The sequence below is a fragment of the Heterodontus francisci genome, chromosome 6 (genome assembly GCF_036365525.1).
Source record: "Heterodontus francisci isolate sHetFra1 chromosome 6, sHetFra1.hap1, whole genome shotgun sequence".
In the NCBI taxonomy this organism is placed as follows: domain Eukaryota; kingdom Metazoa; phylum Chordata; class Chondrichthyes; order Heterodontiformes; family Heterodontidae; genus Heterodontus; species Heterodontus francisci.
In genome coordinates this window covers 12,813,540-12,833,697 of record NC_090376.1, presented here as the reverse complement: position 1 = coordinate 12,833,697, position 20,158 = coordinate 12,813,540, and the positions used below count along the sequence as shown (strand labels likewise).

Sequence of the window (20,158 nt, the reverse complement as noted above, 5' to 3'; positions counted from 1 at the left end):
TCTGAAAGCCTTCAGGAAGACAGCATCAATTAGGAAATGATAAATCACTTTTTTATTCCTTTATCACAGGAAATGAATGATTCAGTAATTCACAGATATATTTTGATTTTGATTGTTCCCAGAAGGGCTGCTATCATTGAAGTAGACGACAAATCCAGGTGGCAGAGGTTCCATCTTTGTCTTTTTATTTGTTTGCAGGAAAATGCCTTTGGTTCTGGCTTCTTGCACATCCCTGATTTTCATCGCTCCTCCATGGCCTCGCCCCTCCCAATCTCTGTAACTTCCTCCAGCCCTACACCTCTGTGTAATCTCTCTGCTCCTCCAATACAGCCCTCCCGGGCATTCCCGATTTTCATTGCTCCACCACTGGTGTCTGTGCCTTCTGCTGGCTAGGCCCTAAGCTCTGGAATACCCTCCCTAAACCTCTCTACCTCTCCCTCTACCTTAAAGACGCTCCTTAAAAGCTACCTCTTTGATCAAGCTTTTGCTTTGTTCCATAGATTGACCACTCACTCACTGAAATGTTCCTGCAGATTAATTTTGAATTTTTCCCCTCGAAGTTCAGGCCATGTCCTCTGGTCCTACCGTTCTGGGCAGGGCGAAATAGCTTGTCATGTTCGACATATCTAGTCCTGCCTCTCTTTTAAACAAACAACCTGACTTTCTATCACATTAACAAGCCTACTTTTAAACAATATAATTCTTTGGGGTCAACAAGGATGATGCATTGACAGCCAGTGGTTCACTCCCTGTCGGGCAGCATACCTACATAATGCAGTGTTAATTGTCGAATGCCCACATTCACCACCAGCATCATATTCGGGAGTCATTCTCGGGAATAACCCTGCCTCCTCCTGGCATCACCCTTACCATATATTGCTAAAGATTTGAAACTCTCTCCCCCAAAAAGCTGTGGAGGCTGGGGATCAATTTGGGATTGATCGATTTTTGTTAGGTAAGAGTTACAGAACCAAGGTGGGTAGATGGACTTATTATACAGATCAGCCATGAAGTGAACGGCAGAACGGGCTCGAGGGGTTGGATTGCCTATTGTTCCGACATTTCTGTATGAGGAGGAAGAAAAATAGAAGAGACATCCTTCAATGACAGCTTCTTGCTGATGGGTGCATTGCGAACGGCCCTCGGAGGTGTATTATTAGTAATGTTAACATGTTGTGTAATGTGCAGACAGTTGCAACAGCGATGGATGCTTGGTGCCAGGTCACCTGTGGAAGTTTCTTAACGAGTTGTAGTGTGGGCCTTCTAGAAATAGAACAGTCCTCACTGAATCGGATCACGACATAAAGGCTTAATGTAAGGTGGTGCTGGAAAGAGAGTTTGGATTGGAGTGCTTCAACCTACCAGAGTATATTCAGGACTGAGATCGATAGACTTTTGGTCATTATAAATCAATCAGGACATATTGGGATGTTGCAGGAAAGTGGATTTGGCGTAGAAGGTCAGGCGTGATTTTATTGAATGGTGGAACATGCTCGAGGGGCCTTATGGTCCACTCCTGCTCTTGTTGCTTATCTTTAGCTCTTTCAAAGAGCAGACACAAGCACGACAGATTGATGTGCTGTAAGATAATATGATTGTAAGACTGAAATTCTGACTAGGCCTTGTCTTTAACAGTTACTGGCAGATATCTGTGTGATGTTGTTGTAGTTGTAGCGTAGCTAGGGCGTTGTTGATAAAGGCTCGGAGTCTGGATAAGGTCAACTAATAACTCTTTTATTACTTACATGGCTTGGTCATGTGAGCCACATGGAAGATGGCAGGATACCCAAAGACACATTGTACAGTGAGCTCGCCACTGGTATCAGACCCACCGGCCGTCCATGTCTCCACTTTAAAGACGTCTGCAAACGCGACATGAAGTCCTGCGACACTGATCACAAGTCCTGGGAGTCAGTTGCCAGCGTTCGCCAGAGTTGGCAGGCAGCCATAAAGGCGGGGCTAAAGTGTGGCGAGTCGAAGAGACTTAGCAATTGGCAGGAAAAAAGACAGAGGCGCAAGGGGAGAGCCAACTGTGTAACAGCCCCGACAAACAAATCTTTCTGCAGCACCTGTGGAAGAGCCTGTCACTCTAGAATTGGCCTTTATAGCCACTCCAGGCGCTGCTCCACACACCACTGACCATCTCCAGGCGCTTACCCATTGTCTCTCGAGATAAGGAGGCCAAAGAAGAAGAAGACTTACATATCTCTAATTTACACTCTCCACAAACCTCTCTAGCTAGCATCCTTCGTGCTGCTACTCTCTTTTTCCAAAGCCCATTACCATGTGACTATTACATCATCATCACTACAGTGGGAGGGGTTGCTCTCACTGCCTTCAGCATGAACCCTTTCAGGTCTTTATACTACAATATTTAACTGTAGGTCAAGCTACATTTGCCATGACAAACAAGCTTGTTTATTTGGAGGTTCCGGAACAGTCCTCAGCAGTACCACAGCCTTAAAGGGGGAGGTCAGTCTCAAGACTGAAGCAGTGTCATGTTTTCCTTGAAAAAGACTGATTATTGATTTGCAGCAGAGATCCTTAGACGAGTGATTGGATCGCACCCAAACCGAGTCTCGATCCAGGGGCAGCGCACGGGGTACGCACTTAAAGAGCCGACAAATTGGTTCACCCGCCTCACTTGCTCATTGCCGGTGAGTGGTGGGCACAAGCTGCGGCCCCAGAGGAGGCTCGGCAGTCTACACCAGCCTGGTTCCCAAGGAGAGCAAGGAGGAAGGTATCGGGGGAAATGGGGAGGGGGGAGTAGTGATCATCAGCAGCCCGCAGGTTCAATGTGAAGCCAGATATAAGCACTCCATTGCACCAATAAGGCAAAGCAAATAACTGATGGTTTGGCCTGTTAACAGCCACCAAGAACAGCTGTTCCCAACCCCTTATTGCAGCCCCTACCCCCACCCTCCCCCTTCCCAACTGCTCCCGCCCTCCCTCACTCTTGGCCTCTGCTACCATCCCAACTCGATCACCTACCCCCCCTGACTCAATCACTGCACTCCAATGCCTGTGACACACACTTCAATACCAAACCTTGCTCTGTGCCATAACGTTGCCTCCAGCACCCCCTCCAATTTTGGACTTGCCAATCCTCAGAGGAGGCTAAAACAAAACAGTTCCTTAATGTCTGCCAGTAAAAGGAGATGCCTGCATGAAGAATCCTGCCATGTATACACTCTTGAGGAAGCTGTGCCTCAAATACCCCGGGGATAGCCAACAGAATGACATGTGGATAAGTACACACAGCAGCAATCAAACCAATGTTTGCCCACAAACATCTCTCTGGAGAGCATTAAGCAAATGTCTTATTGCTGTTGCATTTCTTTTCATGTCAAGAACATGAATCTTTCTGTCAATAACCACATTGGGCAGAGTATCTATGGAAAAATATTGCTGCGAATGACTAGTGAACTACTCAAATTTACTTTCTTTCAGAGAATGATACAGCACAGAAGGAGGCCTTTCGGCCCATCATGCCTGTGCCAGCCCTTTGATAAGCTATCCAATTCGTCCTGCTCCCTTGCCCTTTCCGCATAGCCCTGCAACCTTTCACCATTCAAGTATTTATTCAATACCCTTTTGAAAGTTACTATTGAATCTGCTTCCACTGACATTTCAGGCAGTACATTTTAGATAAGAACATAAGAAATAGGAGCAGGCGTAGGCCATTCGGCCCCTCGACTCTGCTTCACCATTCAATAAGATCATGGCTGATCTGATTGTGGCCTTAGCTCCACTTTTCCACCTGGCCCCCATGACCATTTACTCCCTTGTAGATCAAAAATCTGTTTAACCCAGCCTTAAATATATTCAATGACCCAGCCTTCACTGCTCTCTGGGGAAGAGAATTCCAAACACTATTGGCCCTCTGAGAAGAAATTTTTTCACATGAATAAATACATGAATAGGATGGGAATAGAGGGATACGGTCCCCAGAAGTGCAGAAGGTTTTAGTTTAGGCAGGCATCAAGATCGGTGCAGGCTTGGAGGGCTGAATGGCCTGTGCCTGTGCTGTACTGTTCTTTGTTCTTTGTTCTCATCTCCGTTTTAAATGGGAAACCCCTTAATTTGAAACTGTGCCTCCTAGTTCTAGATTCCCCATGAGGGGAAACATCCTCTCAGCAGCTACCCTGTCAAGCCCCTTCAGAATCTTACATGTTTCAATAAGATCATTTCTCATTCTTCTAATCCCCAGTGAGTATAGGTCCAACCTGCTCAATCTCTCCTCATAAGACAACCCCTTCATCCCAGGAATCAGCCGAGTGAACCTCCTCTGATTTTTTTTTTCTCTGAACCACTTTCAATGCAAGGATGCCCCTCCTTAAATAATGTGACCAAAACTGTACACAGTACTCTAGGTGCGTTCTCACCAATGCCCTGTACAGTTGTAGCAAGACTTCCCTACTTTCATATTCCACCCCTCCCCCCCTTGCAATAAACGCCAACATTCCATTTGCTTTCCTAATTTCTTGCTATACCTGCATGCTAACCTTTTGTGATTCATGTACAAGGACACCCAGGTCCCTCTGTACTGCAGCATTCTATAGTCTCTCCATTTAAATAATATTCTGCTTTTCTATTCTATCTGCCAAAGTGGACAACCTCACATTTTCCCACATTATACTCCATCTGCCAAATTTTTGCCCACTTACTTAACCTATCTATATCCCCATACAGACACTTTGTGTCCTCCCCACAACTTGCTTTCCAACCTATCTTTATATCATCAGCAAATTTGACTACAGTACACTCAGTCCCTTCATCCAAGTCATTAATATCGATCATAAATAGTTGAGGCCCCAGCACTGATCGTCACAACTTGCTGCATAAAAAAAATTCTCTCTTCTCTCTGGTTCTTTGGCCAATTAATTAAATATGTTTCTTCTGGTTACTAAGCATCCTGCCAGTGAAAATAGTTTCTCCCTATCTATCAAAATCCTTCAGACTTTTGGACACCTCTATTATATCTTCCCCTAACCTTCTTTGCTCTGAGGAGAAAAATCTCAGCTTCTCTGGCCTCTGCACGGTTTGAGTTACTTTTTTGAGAATGCACTGCATTCTAGAACTTCACTGTTGTGTGTTTGTGGGGTTGCGGCACATTTCAGTGTAATTGCGTTGAAGCTACCCACCAGAATTCTCACAGATTTTCAGCATTGTTCTGTTTCATGTGTATTTTTTTGGTTGCCAGGAAATCGCCTGCAAAGGCTTCTCTACCCACTGCTGCACCTCTGGTGTTTCCCAAGGATCTACCCTTACCCCCCTCCTACTTTTCATCAACATGCTGCCCCTTAGCAACATCATCCAAAAACATCAGTTTTCACATGGAGGCTGACCACACCCAGCTCTACCTCATTATGACCTCTCAAGACTTCGCCACTGTCTCCAAATTATCAGACTGCTTACTGGACATCCAGTACTAAATAGGGGGAGGCAGTGGTGTAATGGTACAATCACTAAACTAAGAATCCAGAGGCCTAGGCTAATGTTCTGGAAACAAGCGTTCAAATCCCACCACAGAAGCTGCTGGAGTTTAAATTCATTCAATGAATTAACTAATTTAGAAAATCTGGAATTGAAAGCTAGTCTCAGTAATGGTGCCATGAAACAATCATTGATTGTTGTAAAAGCACATCTGGTTCACTAATGTCCTTTAGGGAAGGAAATCTGCCGTCCTTACCTGGTCTGGCCCACTAGTGACTCCAGACCCACAGCAATGTGGTTGACTCGTAACTGCCCTCTGAAATGGCCAAGCAAGCCACTCAGTTGTCAAGGGCAACAAATGCTGGTCGTGCCACTTCCCATGAAAGAAAAATAAAAACATAAGAAATAGCAGCAGGAGTAGACCATACAGCTTCTCAAGCCTGCTTTGCCGTTCAATATGATGACGGCTGATCCTCGGCCTCAACTTCACGTTCTCGCCTGCTCCCCATATCCCTTGATTCCCTGAGAAACCAAAAGTCTGTCAATCTCAGCCTTAAATATACTCAATGATGGAGCATTCACAACGCTCTGGGGTAGACAATTCCAAAGGTTCACAATCCTTTACATGAAGAAGTTTCTGCTCCTCTCAGTGCCAAATGATCGACCCCTTATCCTGAGACTGTGCCCCTGTGTTCTAAATTCCCTAGGCAGTGGAAACAACCTCTCAGTGTCTACCCTTCAGAATCTTGGCGTGTTTCAATGAGATCACCACTCATTCTTCTAAACTCCAGACAGTATAGGCCCAATTTACACAGCCTCTCATTATAGAACAACCCTCTCATCCCAGGAACCAATCGCTGAACCGCATTCAAGGTAAATATATCCTTCCTTAGATATGGAGAACAAAACTGCGCACAGTACTCCAGGTGTGCACTCGCCAAAGGCCTATACAATTGTGGTGAGACTTCCTTATTCCTGTACTACAATCCTCTTGCAATAAAGGCCAACATGTCATTTGCCTTCTCAAGTGTTTGCTTGTTAACTTTCAGTGTTTTTTGTATGAGTACACCCAAGTCTTTCTGAACATCAACATTTAGAAGTTTTACGCCTTTTAAAAAATATTCTGCTTTTCTGTTCTCACTACCAAAGTGAATAACCTTATCCTTTTTAACATTATACTCCATCTGCCACCTCGTTGCCCACTCAATTAACCAGTCTATATCTCTTTGCAGCCTCTTTGCATTCTCCTCACAGCTTACATTCCCACCCAGCTTTGTACCATCAGCAAACATAGACTCTTGGTTTCATCGTCTAAGTCATTGATATAGATTGTAAATAGCTCCGACCCCAGCACTGATCCTTGCGGCACTCCACTAGTTACAGCCTGCCAACTTGAAAATGCCTTGTTTAACCCTACTCTCTGCTTCCTGTCCATCAATCAATCCTCTAACCATGCAATATATTACCCCCCAAATCCATGTGCCTTTATCTTGTGTATTAGCCTTTTGTGTGGCACCTTATCGAATGTCTTTTGGAAATCCAAATATACTACATCTACTCATTCCCTTTTGTCTACCCTACCAGTTACATCCTCAAAAACTCTAATAAATTTGTCAAACATGATTTCCCTTCATAAAACCATGTTGACTTTGTCTGATCATATATGATTTTCTAAGTGCATTGTTAAGACTTCCTTAATAATAGATGCCAGCATTTCCCCAATCATTGATGTCAGTCTAACTGGCCTGTAATTCCCTGTTCTTTCTTTCCTGCCACCATCCCGCCTCCATTAAAATTTAGTCCGGGGTGGGAAGGCCTGTGAATGGCCTTCCTGCCCTGCCGCAAAATGAGGCCCTTAACTGGGTAATTAGCCCCCAATAAGTGTCTTCTTCTCGCTGCAGCCGCAATTAGCCATGCGGCGGGCGGCCCGATCACCACACGGGAAGTACTTTATGAAAAACCATGTGGGCTGCTTCCCGGCTTCGGGGGTTTGGGGGTAGACCCTTGTTCAAAGGCACTTACTGCCTGAACGAGGAACCCAGCAGCGGGAAGGGGGCGCCTACTGAGGTCCATCCCCCCGCCCTAGCTGCCGACCCCCTTCCCCGCCTCGCCAGCAACCCCTACCCCACAAGAGCCCTCCCACCCTGACGTACCTGAGGCCTGGCTCCAGCAGAAGAGCAGAACAGCAATAATGATAGGGGATTCGCTAGTTAGAGGAACAGACAGGCATTTCTGTGGCCGCAGACGTGACACCAGGATGGGAGTATGTTGCCTGCCCAGTGCCAGGGTCAAGGATGCCACAGAGAGGCTGCAGGACATTCTTCTGGGGGAGGGTGAATAGCCAGAGATCGTAGTCCACATTGGTACCAACGACATAGGTAAGAAGAGGGATAAGATCCTGAAAGCAGAGTTTAAGGAGTTAGGAAAGAAATTAAAATGTCGGACCTCAAAAGCAGCAATCTCAGGATTACTCCCAGTGCCATGTGCTAGTGAGTATAGGAACAGGAGGATTAAGCAATTTAACACATGGCTGGAGAATTAGTGCAGGGGGGAGGGCATCAGATTTCTGAGGCATTGGCATCTGTTCTGGAGTAGGTGGGACCTGTACAAGACGGACGGATTACACCTTAGCAGGACTGGGACTAGCATCCTCGCAGGAGCTGGCAGCTCTCCAAGGGTGGGACTTCCAGTGACAGCATCCTAGATCCTATGGAAGGCCCACCACTGGCCACTTAAGTACCATATTGGCACTAAATTTGGAAGGCCTTACGGAAAGGAAGCAACTTGGAGATTACGGCATCAGTTTCTCCTGACATCAAGACACCCACCCATCCAGATAAAATTCCCCATAAAATATTTGTTCAGTGTGTCTGCCATTTCCTCAATCCCCATGATAATTTCTGCTGTCTCAGCCTCCAAGGCACCAACTTTTATTTTAGCTACTCTCCTTTTTACATACTTGCAAAAACTCTGACAATCTGTTTTTATATTCCTGGCTAGTTTCCTCATTCTATTTTTTCACTTTTTAATCAACTTTTTGGTCCCCCTTCACTGGTTTCTAAAACGCTCCCAATCCTTAGGCTTACTATTATTCTTAGCAACATTATAACCCTCTGTTAATCTAATACTAGGCTGAACTTCCCTAGTAAGCCATGGATGGACCTTTCTCACTGAGTTTTTGTTATTTAATGGAATGCATTTTTGTTGAATATTTTGAATTGTTTCTTCAAATTTTTCCCACTGTTTAATTACTGCCATACCTTTTAGTCTATTTACCCAATCAACCTTAACCAGCTCTCCCCTCATACCTATGTAATTGGCTTTGTTTAAGTTTAAGATTCTTGTTTTGGACTGGAGTATGTCACTTTCAAACTGAATTGTTGAGCAGAAATTTCCTCCATTGCCTTGGGTCACCGCAACAAACTCAACTCCCTCGCTACTGACTCCATCCCTCACCCTGGCAAATGTCTGAGGCTGAGCTAGACTGTTCACACCTTCAGTGTGCTTGAACCTGAGACGAGATTCTGGCCACATATCCATACCATCATTAAGACCACCTATTTCCAGTTCTGTAACATCACGTGACTCCGACCAACCTTAACTCATCTGCAGTTGAAAACCTCATCCATGCCTTTGTTATCGGTAGACTTAACTATTCTAATGCAGTCCTGGTAGGTTTCCCACTTTCTACTTTCCATAAGCTCTGCTGCTTGCATCCTTACTCGCAACAAATCCCGTTCACCCATCACCCCTGTGCTCACTTACCTACGGAGGCTCCCAGTTGAGCAACACCTCAATTTTAAGATTCTCATCCTTATTTTCAAATCCCTCCATGGCCTCGCTCCTCCCTACCTCTGTAATCTCCTCCAGCCTCACAACTAAGATATCTGTACTCCTCCAAATCTGGCCCCTTGATCAACCCAGATTTTAATCGCTCTACCATTAGCGATGTGCCTTCAGCTGCCAAAGCCCTAAGCTCTGAAATTCTCTCCCTAAACCTCTTTGTCTCTCTACACCTGTTTCCTCCTTTAAGACACTCCTTAAAATCTATATCTTTGACCAAGCCTTTGGTCATCTGCCCAAATATCTCTTTATGTGGCTCGGTGTCAAATTTTGTTTCACAAGCTCCTGTAAAGTGTCCTGGTGCACTGTATTATTTTAAAGGTGTTACATATAGTTGTGTTGTTGTTGGTTACTGAGGAGCCTAGGTGAAGGCTCAAGATCCAAAGCAAAGGTTACTAATAAGGGTATGGTAGCATAGTCCTGGACAATGAGGCGGCACAGTGGCGCAGTGGCGTGCACCGCAGCCTCACAGCTCCAGGGACCCAGGTTCGATTCTGGGTACTGCCTGTGCGGAGTTTGCAAATTCTCCCTGTGACCGTGTGGGTTTTCGCCGGGTGCTCCAGTTTTCTCCCACAGCCAAAGGTTGATAGGTAAATTGGCCATTGTAAATTGCCCCTAGTGTAGGTAGGTGGTAGGGAATATGGGATTACTGTAGGGGTAGTATAAATGGGTGGTTGTTGGTCGGCACAGATTCGGTGGGCCAAAGGGCCTGTTTCAGTACTGTATCTCTAAAATAAATTTTAAAAAATAACGTATGTCAGCCAAGAGCAACATCTCAATTCATTCCATCTTCGCTACCTCCGGAGAATCCTTGGCATCAGGTGGCAGGACCGTATCTCCAATGCAGAAGTCCTCGAGGCGGCCAACATCCCCAGCATATACACCCTACTGAGCCAGCGGCACTTGAGATGGTTTGGCTATGTGAGCCACATGGAAGATGGCAGGATCCCCAAGGACACATTGTACAGCGAGCTCGTCACTGGTATCAGACCCACCGGCCGTCCATGTCTCCGCTTTAAAGACGTCTGCAAACGCGACATGAAGTCCTGTGACATTGATCACAAGTCCTGGGAGTCAGTTGCCAGTGATTGCCAGAGCTGGCGGACAGCCATAAAGGCGGGGCTAAAGTGTGGTGAGTCGAAGAGACTTAGCAGTTGATAGGAAAAAAGACAGAAGCGCAAGGAGAGAGCCAACTGTGTAACAGCCCCCACAACCAATTTTATCTGCAGCACCTGTGGAAGAGTCTGTCACTCTGGAATTGGCCTTTATAGCCGCTCCAGGCGCTGCTTCACAAACCACTGACCACCTCCAGGCGCTTACCCATTGTCTCTCGAGATAAGGAGGCCAAAGAAGAAGAAGCATAGTGTTTATGTTACTGGGCTAATAATTTGGAGATAAGTTCAAATCCCACCAGAGCAGCTGGAACAATTCAGTTCATTAAATAAGTCTGGAGTAAAAAGCAAGTGTCAGTAATGGTGACTATAAACTACTGGATTGTCATTTTTTTTAAAATCTGGTTCACTAATCCCCTTTAGGGGAGGAAATCTGCTGATCTTAACCAGTCTAGCCTACATGTGACTCCAGACTCACAGCTATGTGGTTGACTCTTAACTGTCCTCCGAAATGGCCCAGCAAGTCATTCACTTGTACTCAAGAAGGCAGCCCACCACCACCTTCTCAAGGGCAATTAGGGATGGGCAATAAATGCTGACCAAAGCAGTGAGTGAACTTTTAAGAACTTTCAGAAGAGAAAGTTCAGTTGGGAAAATAGGAGCATTTGGAACAGGAGGAGTCCGTTCAGCCCCTTGATCCTGTTCTGCCATTCATTGAGATCACGGTTTATCTGTATCTTGCCTCGTAGATATCTAAAGCTCCATTGTGATATTTTTTGAAATAAACGATTGCTGGCTACATGGAGAGGGTCATATAGGTTAAAGACTCTGATAAAATAGTAGCCAGAGGAAAGTCACATCAACTAGAAAAACATGTCTGCCAAATTCATCACTGAGAGCCTCATCCTGAAAGCAACATGGATTATTCCACTGATAATTCTTCTCATTTTGATTTATCTTATTTGTTTTAATTAGCCACTCACCTTGGGTTGCAAAATAACGCATCAGGGGTGAGTAAAACTGCGACGAAACACAGTGTGTGTGGAATAGTCTATAATTAACAGTCTACCAAGTTTATCATCTGAGTATAAAAGTGATTAATATTCAGTAGGAGGCAATTATGATCTAAAATCTTAAAGTATGAAATTGTAATGAGAAGGACTAATAAACCGTGGCTACAAGCGGCTAGTTATTGGAACAATCCCATGGATTGCCCATTTAATTATTTAACAGCCACATTTTAATGAAAGTTATCATCAGTCTAGAAGTTTCTGTGATCATCAGCCGAATATTAAATTCATTGGTGTGACATTCCTCTGTCCAATATGTTAATGGTAGAATTAAGTGAGGTGTCAAAATGGGCGCACCCAAGTTTCTTGTCTCTCCCATTTCCAAAGTGGTAAGACAGAGTATGAATGTTGGCTTAAAAGTAGGTGAAGGTTCATCAACCTGAAACGCTAGCTCTGCTTCTGTCTCCACAGATGCTGCCAGAACTGCTGAGTATTTCCAGCATTTTCTGTTTTTATTTCAGATTTCCAGCATCTGCAGTATTTTGCTTTTGTCTGACTGTTAGCTGCTTGGAGCTGGAGATTCCAACAGAGTAAATAAGGAGCAAGTGGTTCCTCTAACTGGAGAGTCAGTAACCAAAAAATACAGCTTTAAGCTAATAGGCAAATTTTCCTTACGCAGCAAACAAGTTCTTATACTCTGGAACGCACCGTCTGAAAGGGTGGCGGAAAAAGATTCAATAGTAACTTTTTAAAGAGAAGTGAATAAATACTTGAAAATGAAAAATTTGCAGGTCTATGCAGAAAGAGGCTGTGGAGTAGGACCAATTGGATAGCTCTTCCTGGGATGGCAGGATTGACGTATGAGGAGAGATTGGGTTGACTCGGCCTATATTCACTCGAGTTTAGAAGAATGAGATGGGATCTCACAGAAACATGTAAAATTGTAACAGGACTAGACAGGCTAGATGCAGGGAGGATGTTCCCGATGGCTGCGGAGTCCAGAACCAGGGGTCATAGTATCAGGATACGGGGTATGCCATTTAGAACCGAGGTGAGGAGACATTTCTTCACTCAAGGGGTGGTGAACCTGTGGAAATTCTCTACTGCAGAAGGCAGTGGAGGCCAAGTCATTAAATATATTCAAGAAGGAGATAGATATATTTCTTAATGCCAAAGGGATCAAGGGATATGGGGAGAAAGCGGGAACAGGGTACTGAATTAGACGATCAGCCATAATCTTTTTTGAATGGCAGAGCAGGCCTGAAGGGCCGAATGGCCTACTCCTGCTCCTATTTTACATGTTTCAAAGAGTCAGCACAGGCACAATGGGCGAATGGTCTCTTTCTGTGCTAAGTGAGTTTGGACAAATATTGGTCTGGACTCCCCTGCTCTGCTTTGAACTGCACTAGCGATTTTTTTTTTATGTCCGCCTGAAAAAGCAGTTGAACATTTCATCCACCTCTGACAATGCAGCACTCCCTCAGTGCTGCACTCGGGTTTCAACATGGATTTTGTGTTTGATTTCCTGGAGCGCAGCTTGAACCCTCCATCTTCTGACTTAGAGGCACCAGTGCTACTCACTGAAGTACATCCATTATCTCTCTCTCTCAAGCAGAGTATCAAATCTAAAAAGCAAAACATAACTTGACCGACAGCTTTTTGGCGCAGTGCAAGACAGCAGTTCAAGCCTTGCAGTTACTGTCATTCATGAAAAAAGATAAAACAGCATTTTTAAACATTTTCTGGAATTAATAAAACATGCAAACTGCTTCAAGCCATGATTTCTGTGCACAGAGAAAATCCTCAGATAATGAGCTGTGCCCAGTATTGGCGGTTGTGCCTTAGCTGCCTAGGCCCTAGAATCTGGAATTTCCTCTTTAAACCTCTCCATTTCTCCACCTCTCTCTTCCAGCTCCCACCCTCTGGAGTTACCCAATGATCTATCCCTTGGATTCCTCCTATTTATCAACTACCTGCTGTCTTTCAACAACATAATTCGAAAGCATGATGTCAGGTTCCACATGTACATTGATGACACTCAGCTCTAACTCACCACCACCCCTCTAAATCATTCCATTGACTCTAATTTGTCAGACTGCTCGTCCGACATCCAATACTGGATGAGCAGAAATTTCCTCCCACTAAGTATTGGGAAGACCAAAACCATTGTCTTCAGTTCCCGCCAAAAACTCCATTCGCTAGTCATGGACTCCATTCCTACCCCTGGCAGCTGTCTGAGGTTCAACCAGACAGTTCCCAATTTTGTTCACAATGCATTCCTGGCCAGCCTCCCATCGTTCACCCTACATAATGTAAGCTCATCCAAAACTCTGCTGCCTCTATTCCTAACTTGCACCAAGTCCCATTCACTCATCCTGTGCCCCCTGACCTACATTGGCTTCCGGTTCACCAACATTTCGATTCTAAGATTCCCATCCACGTTTTCAAATCCCTCCATGGCCACGTCCCTCCTCCGGCCTTCAAGAATTCAGCGGTGCCCAAATTCTGGCATCTTGCACATTCCTGATTTTAATCGCTCTACAATTGGTTGCCACACCTTCTGTTGCTTAAGCCCTAAGCCCTACAATTCTCTCCTCCTTTACGAAACTCCTTAAAATCTTCCTCTTTGGCAAAGTTTTTGGTGACCTGCCTTAACATCCCCTTGTCTGACTTGGTTTCAAATATTGTTTGATAAAACATCTGTGAAGCATCTTGAGATTTTTTTTACTAAGTTAAAGGTGCTAAAATGCAAGTTCTTGTTCAGTCAACCTGACTCTGCATCTACATTCCCCTCTATTGACCTTATTGTCACAAAGGGAAATTGTCCTTTCATTCTTTGCATTGCTGGCCTTTCAGATCTTAGTCTCACTAGACGAAGAAATCAGTATATAAAGGAGTTTAAGAGACTATTAGATGTGTTTCTGAAGACAGAAAGGATTGAGGGGCCAAGCAAGAAGGCAGGGAGGTTGGGGTTAGGCTAGAATGAATTGCTGGTCATTTTAGGCCTAATAATCTTTTTGCTCTTCCTTCTAGTTCTTAGCCTTCAACTAAACGTCTTGAGATAAAAACATATAACATGTTTAGGCCACTCCTCTGAACTTTCTCCCTGCTCTTTTAGAGGAGGTGGTAAGTTGTTTAAAATAAATGGCCTCAACCCTCACTTAAAAGAACAGTGACCAAGCTGAGGGAGGAATGTTGTCCAAGAAAGGGCAATATGAGAGAATTTGATGGAAAGAGTTTTAAAGTAAACGCAAATAAAACAGATTAGGATTGAAAAAAATAAAGCCGAAAAGTAAACAACTTATATCTACATTAAACATATAGCAGAAAGCAAACAAAAAAGAAGTCAAAAAGTGCCAGAGAATGGATAGGATTAAATTTTTTGTTTTCAACTGAAATACCCGGTTACTATAATATTAGTGTTTTTTCAGCTTTGCAGCGTACAGTATTTGGGGGGAGACAAAGGACCTAGCAGCGATCATAGGGTTTGCACTGTTTTATGATGCAACATAACATGCCAGTGAATCAGCACCATCCACAAACACACACTCATTGATAACTCCACTAACCAATTCCAATTCCACACAGACGTACTTATCACAGAATCATGCAGCACAGAAAGAGTCTATTCAGCGCATCGTGCCTGTGTCTGCTCTTTGAAAGAGCTATCCAATTAGTCCACGCCCCTGCTCTTAGCACACAACCCTGCAAACTTTTTCTTTTCAAGTATTCATCCAATTCCCTTTTAAAAGTTACTACTGAATATACTTCCAGCACCCTTTCAGGCAGTGCATTCCAGATCACAACAACTCGCTGGGAAAAAAATTTCTCCTCTGGTTCCTTTGCTAATTATCATAAAGCTGTGGCCTCTGGTTACTGGCCATTCTGCCACTGGAAACAGTTTTCCTGAACCGTCTCTGCTCCAGGGGGAATAAACCCAGCTTCTCTAGTCTCTCCACTTAACTGCATTTCTGAATCCATGCTAACATTTGAGTAAATCTCCTCTGTACTATCTCTCGGGCCTTGTCGTCCTGCTAAAGTGTGGCGCTCAGGAATGGACAAATACCCCAGCTGAAGTTTAAACGGTGTTTTATAAAGGGAGAGAATAATTTCCTTACTTTTGTATTCTATGCCTCTATTTCCCTTTGGTAATGTTCTGCATTATGGCCTTTGAGCCTTCCCCTGAGCTTCTCAACTTAAAAACCTCTGCATGTCTAGTACTTTTGCAGTCATTTTAAGATGGCCCGATTAAAATACTTTTAAAAATGAACAGCCATGGGATACAGTCAAAGGTTGACATGAGATTAGTAACATGTACTGTGATTGAACTCTTCCAGTGGAAACCGTCTCCCTGTCTTTTAACTGAAGATGACTTGTACAGTGCAGTGAACTGAAACATTCCATCTTATCCTCGGGGATCTGAGTTCCATTCAAGCACAGATAGATGGAAAAAAATGTCATCCTGCCATGATGGGAACAATATGTGATGTAAATTGAATAAGGGATGTGCTGGTCCAATTTCAAAGCACTCACCTGCCCTCAGAGCCAATGTAAAGGTCATATGGACTAGGAATTATAGTTGCCAATATGAGGTACTACACATTTATCACATTTGTATGATGTTGCTCTGTCTGCTATTTTAACTGTTTAGCTTAGGTGGAACAGCACTTCCTCTAAAACAGTGAACAGAGAAGTACTGTATCAATGCACTAAGAATTCATGCTCTACTATTACCAACAGCAATTTCTGAACTTATGGCTGCCACCTTTAAAAAAAATCATACAATCGTAGAATGGTTACAGCATGGAAGGAGGTCATTCAGCCCATCATGTCCATGCCAGCTCTCTGCAAAAGCAACTCACCTAGTCCCACTCCCCTGCCTTTTCCCCATAGACCAGCAAATTTTTTCTCTTCATATAATTATCCAATTTCCTGTTGAAAGCTACGATTGAATCTGCCTCCACCACACTCTCAGGCAGTGCATTCCAGATCCTAACCACTCGCTGCATAAAAGCGTTTTCCTTCATGTCATCTTTGGTTCTTTTGCCAATCACCTTAAATCGGTGTCCTCTGGTTCTTGACCCTTCCACCAACAGGAACAGTTTTTCCCTATCTAATCTGTCCAGAGCCCTCATGATTTTGAACACCTCTATCAAATCTCCTCTCAACCTTCTCTTCTTTAAGGAGAATAGCCCCAGCTTCTCCAATCTATTCACAAACTGAAGTACCTCATCCCTGCAGTCATTCTTGTAAATCTTTTCTGCACCCTTTCTAATGCCTTCACATCTTTCCTAAATTGTGGTGCATAGAATTGGACACAATACTCCAGTTGAGGCCGAGCCAGGGTTTTATAAAAGTTTACCATAACTTCCTTGCTTTTGTACTCTGTGCCTCTATTGATAAAGGCCAGGATCCTGTATTCCCTATTAACTGCTTTCCCAACCTTCCCTGCCACCATCAACGATTTATCAGAAAAATTTTCAGTTTGTCAAATACTCATTCAATATACTTATTAGTTAGTGGTCAGTCTGGTTACATATCAGCTGTGAAAATTATTTTCTTTTCTGCTCATCTTAGAACATATTCTTTTGGGCCTCCTTATCTCGAGAGACAATGGATACGCGCCTGGAGGTGGTCAGTGGTTTGTGAAGCAGCGCCTGGAGTGGCTATAAAGGCCAATTCTGGAGTGACAGGCTCTTCCACAGGTGCTGCAGAGAAATTTGTTTGTCGGGGCTGTTGCACAGTTGGCTCTCCCCTTGCGCCTCTGTCTTTTTTCCTGCCAACTACTAAGTCTCTTCGACTCGCCACAATTTAGCCCTGTCTTTATGGCTGCCCGCCAGCTCTGGCGAATGCTGGCAACTGACTCCCACGACTTGTGATCAATGTCACACGATTTCATGTCGCATTTGCAGACATCTTTATAGCGGAGACATGGACGGCCGGTGGGTCTGATACCAGTGGCGAGCTCGCTGTACAATGTGTCTTTGGGGATCCTGCCATCTTCCATGCGGCTCACATGGCCAAGCCATCTCAAGCGCCGCTGACTCAGTAGTGTGTATAAGCTGGGGGTGTTGGCCGCTTCAAGGACTTCTGTGTTGGAGATATAGTCCTGCCACCTGATGCCAAGTATTCTCCGAAGGCAGCGAAGATGGAATGAATTGAGACGTCGCTCTTGGCTGGCATACGTTGTCCAGGCCTCGCTGCCGTAGAGCAAGGTACTGAGGACACAGGCCTGATACACTTGGACTTTTGTGTTCCGTGTCAGTGCGCCATTTTCCCACACTCTCTTGGCCAGTCTGGACATAGCAGTGGAAGCCTTACCCATGCGCTTGTTGATTTCTGCATCTAGAGACAGGTTACTGGTGATAGTTGAGCCTAGGTAGGTGAACTCTTGAACCACTTCCAGAGCGTGGTCGCCAATATTGATGGATGGAGCATTTCTGACGTCCTGCCCCATGATGTTCGTTTTCTTGAGGCTGATGGTTAGGCCAAATTCATTGCAGGCAGCCGCAAACCTGTCGATGAGACTCTGCAGGCACTCTTCAGTGTGAGATGTTAAAGCAGCATCGTCAGCAAAGAGGAGTTCTCTGATGAGGACTTTCCGTACTTTGGACTTCGCTCTTAGACGGGCAAGGTTGAACAACCTGCCCCCTGATCTTGTGTGGAGGAAAATTCCTTCTTCAGAGGATTTGAACGCATGTGAAAGCAGCAGGGAGAAGAAAATCCCAAAAAGTGTGGGTGCGAGAACACAGCCCTGTTTCACACCACTCAGGATAGGAAAGGGCTCTGATGAGGAGCCACCATGTTGAATTGTGCCTTTCATATTGTCATGGAATGAGGTGATGATACTTAGTAGCTTTGGTGGACATCCAATCTTTTCTAGTAGTCTGAAGAGACCACGTCTGCTGACGAGGTCAAAGGCTTTGGTGAGATCAATGAAAGCAATGTAGAGGGGCATCTGTTGTTCACGGCATTTCTCCTGTATCTGACGAAGGGAGAACAGCATGTCAATGGTCAATCTCTCTGCACGAAAGCCACACTGTGCCTCAGGGTAGATGCGCTCGGCCAGCTTCTGGAGCCTGTTCAGAGCGACTCGAGCAAAGACTTTCCCCACTATGCTGAGCAGGGAGATTCCACGGTAGTTGTTGCAGTCACCGCGGTCACCTTTGTTTTTATAGAGGGTGATGATGTTGGCATCGCGCATGTCCTGGGGTACTGCTCCCTCGTCCCAGCACAGGCATAGCAGTTCATGTAGTGCTGAGAGTATAGCAGGCTTGGCACTCTTGATTATTTCAGGGGTAATGCTATCCTTCCCATGGGGCTTTTCCGCTGGCTAGGGAATCAATGGCATCACTGAGTTCCGATTTTGTTGGCTGTATGTCCAGCTCATCCATGACTGGTAGAGGCTGGGCTGCATTGAGGGCAGTCTCAGTGACAGCATTCTCCCTGGAGTACAGTTCTAGGTAGTGCTCAACCCAGCGGTCCATCTGTTTGCGTTGGTCAGTGATTATGTCCCCCGATTTAGATTTGAGGGGGGCGATCTTCTTGATGGTTGGCCCAAGAGCTCTCTTCATGCCATCATACATTCCTCTGATGTTTCCGGTGTCTGAGGCCAGCTGAATATGACTGCATAGGTGTTGCCAGTAGTCGTTTGCGCAACGCCTAGCTGTTCTTTGTGCAGTACTTCTGGCTGCTTTAAGTGCTGCGGATGTTAAATCGCTGGGGGCTTTCTTGTAGTTCAACAGTGCAATACGCTTAGCGGCTATGACAGGTTCCAGCTCTTCATTGTGAGATTGAAACCAGTCTGCATTTCTCTTCGCACTTTTGCCGTAGGTGGTCAAAGCTGACTCATAGATGGCGTCTCTGATTTGGGCCCACTTGGTCTCAGCATCCCCTGTGGGAGTGTTTTGAAGGACTGTTACAAGTGAATTTAGAAATTTTTGTAACAGCTGTGGGTGAGAAATTCTGCTCGTGTTGATGCGCGGGTGGCCCTTCTGCTTGGAATGATGCAACTTCTTTGGTCTGAGTCTAACCTTGCTGCAACCAGGGAGTGGTTGGTGTCGCAGTCCGCACTGTGGAAGCTGCGTGTGATTTGAACACTGTTTAAGGCGGCTCGCCTTGTGACAATGAGGTCTAGCTGGTGCCAACGACGTGATCTTGGGTGCCTCCATGAAACCTGGTGACAGGGTTTAGTGTGAAAGAACGAGTTGGTGATGCAGAGGTTATGATAGGTACACAACTCAAGCAGTCTCTGCCCGTTCTCATTCATCCTTCCAACGCCATAGCGCCCAAGGCAGGAGGGCCATGAGTCATGGTCGGCCCCAACCCTGGCATTAAAGTCCCCCAGCAGGAATAGGTGTTCAGTGTTGGGGATGCTGCTAATGATGTTAGGGAGTTGTTCATAGAACTGGTCTTTAGCCTCATGTGGGGAGCAGAGTGTTGGAGCATAGATGCTGAGTAGGTGTACTGGACCAGAGGTGGTGAGCAGTCGGATGGACAGTATGCGTTCCGAGCCATTTGAGGGAGGCTCTATCATGCTGAGCAAGGAGTTTCTGATGGCGAAGCCCACTCCATGCTGTCTTGGTTCTTCAGGATCCCTGCCCTGCCAGAAGGTGGTGTAGTCTTGCTCTGCTAGAGAGCCACTTGCGGGGAGGTGAGTCTCCTGAAGTGCTGCAATGTCCACATTGAATCTACTGAGCTCGTTGTTAATGATGGCGGTCTTCCGAGAATCGTTGATTTGTGTAAGGTCTTCCGACA

General features: G+C 45.2%; 1 protein-coding gene across 1 annotated transcript in view; it reads right to left on the bottom strand.

Moving 5' to 3' along the window:
- nlgn4xa (neuroligin 4 X-linked a) overlaps window positions 1-20,158 on the bottom strand; it is a 226,631-nt gene that overhangs the window by 116,014 nt on the left and 90,459 nt on the right. The window lies entirely within an intron of this gene.